Source organism: Nanorana parkeri, unplaced genomic scaffold (assembly GCF_000935625.1).
Source record: "Nanorana parkeri isolate BGI_ZX_2015 unplaced genomic scaffold, ASM93562v1 scaffold2737, whole genome shotgun sequence".
Lineage (NCBI taxonomy): Eukaryota > Metazoa > Chordata > Amphibia > Anura > Dicroglossidae > Nanorana > Nanorana parkeri.
Window position 1 is genome coordinate 26,852 of NW_017309005.1, and position 4,872 is coordinate 31,723.

At 46.1% G+C, this 4,872-nt stretch overlaps 1 long non-coding RNA gene across 1 annotated transcript in view; it reads left to right on the forward strand.

Moving 5' to 3' along the window:
* The window catches only part of LOC108802231, a 15,426-nt gene extending 10,813 nt beyond the window's left edge, over nucleotides 1-4,613 (forward strand). The window contains exons 2-3 of the long non-coding RNA XR_001942207.1: nucleotides 3,409-3,504; nucleotides 4,398-4,613. This is a non-coding gene — a long non-coding RNA (uncharacterized LOC108802231). The remainder of the gene's footprint in view (nucleotides 1-3,408; nucleotides 3,505-4,397) is intronic.
* The last annotated feature ends 259 nt before the right edge of the window (nucleotides 4,614-4,872 follow it).

The window sequence follows — 4,872 nt, forward strand, 5'->3', positions numbered from 1 at the left end:
CCCCATAGTTCTCCTTTAAAGTATATTTTTAATGGAAGAGTTTAATATTTTATAGTGTTAATGAAGTTAGTTATGTGGCCATTTAGGTTTAAAGAAATGTATTTTGTTCTTTAAACCTCCCTCAATTTGCAGCACTTGTTTGCCTGGCATGTTCCTGGCACCTGCCTGCTGACCTCTGTGCTGTGTGTGTGTGAGCGGAGCAGGAAATGAGGGGGACAGCTTGGCCTGCGGGCAATGAACTTCGGAATGTGCTGCAGTGATGTCCCAGAATCCTCTCTGGTGTTCCAGCACTGAGACGCCGACATTACCGTCTTGTGTAACAGAGTGAGAGAATACATGAAGTACGTACAATGTGTATATATATTAGAGGTGCACCGAAATAGAAATTTAAAAACCGAAACGAAACCGAAATAAATATTTTTATTTTTTATTTACTTTTAGGGGCTTGGGGGAAATATTAGGGGTCTAAACAGACCCCTTATATTTCCCTCTTAAAATAGAGAAAGAGATTGAGAACACAGAGTCCTTAATCTCTTTTTCTCTATCCCCTGTTATCAATGAGTAGGAATCCTCTATACTGAGTGTTCCTGTCCATTCATAACATGAGGACAGAGTATGTTACTATAACTACAATCATGAATGAACAGGAAGTGATGTAGATGTGATGCAGATCACTTCCCATTTATTCATAACTGAGGATATAGCAAACATACTCTGTCCCCAATTATTTACAAACACTCAGCGATCACTGACTGCTTGTACCCCCTCTCCTCTCCGACACGCTGTCACAGGAGGCTGAGTGAGCAGTGTTGAGAGGAGAGCCCAGCCTCCTGTGACAGCGCTGTCTCCGCCCCCACACTGCTCTGCCGGAAATCATGGATGCGCCGATGTCTCAGCAGGAAAAATGCACTTTCTGCATTTAGCCACAAGTGCCATTTTCGGCCAATATGTTTCGGGGGCCGATATATCAGTGCATCCCTAGTATAGTTTTTTAATGCAATCAGTACAAGTTCCAGTGCAAGTTTTTGTTTTGTTTTAAGGCTGAACTCCGGGATGATCAGATATTGTTCTTGTACGAGATCCATGTGCATTCTTCTTGAATCTTGGCGAGCTTCGTGTATTTCTTCCAGATCTCTGCAGAGACTTGGAGCTTCCTGTAATAAAGACCGGTCTCTGCTGCTCTCTCTCCTTGTGCAGGGTGACTGTTCTTGTCTCCGCCCCCTCCTGTAATAAAGACCGGTCACTGCTGCACTCTCTCCTTGTGCAGGGTGACTGGTCTGGTCTCCACCCCCTCCTGTAATAAAGACCGGTCACTGCTGCACTCTCTCCTTGTGAAGGGTGACTGGTCTTGTCTCCGCCCCCTCCTGTAATAAAGTCCGCTCACTGCTGCTCTCTCTCTCTCCTTGTGCGGGGTGACAGGTCTTATCTCCAACTCCTCCTGTAATAAAGACCGGTCACCGTTGCTCTCTTTCCATGTGCAGGGTGACTGGTCTTGTCTCCGCCCCCTCCTGTAATAAAGATCAGTCACTGCTGCAGGGTGACTGGTCACGGATCTGATCGTTGTAAACCATCTTTAGCCCAAGATCGATTGCTCAGCACAACACAGAAAAAGATCAATTTGTCTGAACTACATTGCATTTCCATTTAGGACTGACTGCTCCATTATTGATCATTATCAGTCAGATCACTCAATCAGTGTTATTGATCTCTGAAGGTAAAATTATTTTATCCAAGATATTGTTATCTGGAACAATCATATCTTGTGGATTTTCCAGGTTCAGCAGCTGTAAAGCTCCCCATACACCTTACAACCATCGCGCGACTTTCGTTGTGCGATGGTTGTAAGGTAATTAAAACTTCGTACGATCTGCCCATCTTGGGCTGGGCACACACCTTACAACCATCGCAAGACTTTTGTCTTGCGATGGTTGTAAGGTACTTAAAAAAACGTACGATCTGCCTATCTTACATAGGCAGATCGTACTTGCGATGATCGCAAGCCACGCCCCCTGAGGGGCGGGCTTCCGATGACCGAAATGCCGAACGGGCAGTGTGCGCTTGCGCACACCGGCCCGTACGGCTGTTATCGTACGGACATGCCACAAACCCGCCGAACATCGTACGATGCTCAGCGGGTTTTCGAATATGTCCGTAAGTTCAAAGTCGTGCGACCTTACAGTAGTAGAGGTCGCACGGCTTCCACACACCTTACGATCATCGTACGATCGCGGGATTTCCCACGATTATCGTACGATTATCGTAAGGTGTGTGGGGACCTTAGGACAGGCAGATCGTACTTGCGATCATCGGAAGCCCGCCCAGCTGAGGGGCGGGCTTCCGATGATTCCAATGCTGAGCAGGCAGTGTGCGCTTGTGGGCAGTGTGAGCTTGCGCACACCGGCCCGTGCAGCATTCGTCTTCCGAGCACCCCACTAACCTGCCGAAAGACGAATGTTCGGAAGACGAATGTCGTGCGCCCTTACAGTGGAAGAGGTCGCACGCTGCCCATGCACCTTCCGATTATCGGACGATCGCGGGATCACCCACAACTATCGTACGATAAACGGCAGGTGTATGGGCACCTTAACAGTGTGAACATTTCACTACAAGAGCCCATCTCAGAGACCTAATGCCATCCATTCAGCTGCAGTGCTGCCTTTGCTGTCGCCCTCTGCTGGACTCTCTGAGGATTGTATGGAGAATCTGTATATGGGTGCACCATTGAGGATCAGGTCACACTTGATGTGCAGAATCTATTCTCGCAAAGTGCACAAACTTTCGCACAGGATATAGTGAATATACACAGAATTTATTAAGTGTGTATTGCTATGTAATGGAAGCTCCGACATCCGGGCACCAGCTTAGCCTCAGTCTGCCTTAGAGTAGTGATGTGATTTTTATTTCTAGGGCTCATTTATACCTGTGCTTTCCTGTAACGTGTGGCGATGCACTTGCTCTATGTGCATGTGTTGTGGTGCCACATTCATTGTGAATGAACCTCAATGCAATGTACAATGCAATGCAGCGTGTCACAACACACATACTGCATGCTGCCAGAAAAAGGGTCATGCATGTTTTTTCCTCCATTGTGGTGCATTCATAACGAATGGGCTGCCCTAATGAAATTCACGTATACTGCGTACTACAACCAAACGCGTAAGTTAGAATGAACCCCGAATACTTTCGGATCTATTAGTGCTCAGAACTATTGGTGAGGACTCGGTCATACCTAGTGCATTGAATTGCACAAACAATTGTTGTCGATGTGCCGTTTGTACTATTCATGTGCGGTACACCTCCATTGGCAAGGTGAGTTGCCAATGGAGGTGACTCTTTAAATCACGCGGTGTCAGTGAGGTGCGGATCTTGTCGCAGCTATTTGCATGTTGTGTTTTGTTTTCCATGCAGCGCAGCAGAGAAAGGGGAAGATAACTGCCAGGAGCTCATCCAAGCCTATAAAGAATGTATGAAAGCCATCGGACAGCAGATCTGATGTAGGCCAAGGTAAGTGCGCCATTTTACCACAGCGAATAGAGTCACCGACAATAGCCCCTGGTCAGAGGAGCTTACACTCTAATATCCCAACCCAGTCACACTATTGTTATATTATTTATATAGCTCTGACATATACCGCAGTGCTGTGCAGAGAACATTGAGCCAGTCACATCAGTCTCTGCACCAGAGGAGCTTACACTCTAATGTCCTCTCCCCAGTCACACGCTATTATAGTTAATAATACATGTATATAGTTATTATAGTCATCTATATACCTCTGACATACACTGAGTGGCCAGATTATTATGACCACCTGACGTTTGTAGGCAAATTAGCTATAATTTGGCGCTGAAGTTGCTAGAGGGCCAGACCATTATAAATAGGGAAGCGGGTTGGTTACCACGACAGTAGAAGTGATTTGTTTCTGAAGATACGGGGAAACAATGCGATGTAACAGCCTTTGAACGCGGGATGATTGTTGGCGCTCGCAGCCATGGAGCGAGTATCAGCAAAACAGCAGAATTCGTTAAATGTTCAAGAGCAGCTGTTGTTAAAGTGTTTAAAGACCGGACTGTCAGCCGAAAATCTGGGTCTGAACGTGCAAATTGTGGCCGTCAGCGACTAGTCAATGTTGGGGCAGAACGGGGGAGGGGCAAGACTGGTACAAGACAACAGAAGGGCAACAGTGCCGTTTCAGATTCCTCGCATCACCTTTCATCATCTCGTGGAGTCACGAGGCGGCCCAACGAAGTACTGATGGGGTGGTCATAATAATCTGGCCACTCAGTGTATTAAGATGGATACATTTGTTACAATATAGGTGTACAAATATACATAAAGTGGACATAATCTGATAACTAACCATGAAAGATGCTGATATCTACCTTTAATATCTCCCACAGGTACCGTATTAGTGACAAGGTCTGTGTGTTCTGAATCTTCCATATCCCCCATCGTGCTGTCCGCTCTAAATCCAACCATTACCCTGTGATGACCAGATGGGGGCGCTCCAATCTACACAGGTGTTTCACATGAAGAGCACCTGTCCTATTCTATCTTGTATACGCTCGCAGGAACTCAGGCCTCTTGGAGGGAGACGAACAAATCAACATAGTCTTAAATTTTGATCTATTTCCTATACAAAATCTGGCGTAGAATTTGCAGGATTTAGACAACGCACTAGTATGAAGACCAGAGATCCGTACGTTCCCCTCCTCTTCTGTGACTCCGTGTTGTCTGTACGTTCCAGGAAGTGTCATATCTATGTGTTGATGAAAGTCAGGCACAGTTCCTGACAGTGTCCTGAACGGCTCCTGAATTCTGTCACAGACAAAAAGATCTTAAACTTGTATTTGGAAATCAGTAAATAAAAATATG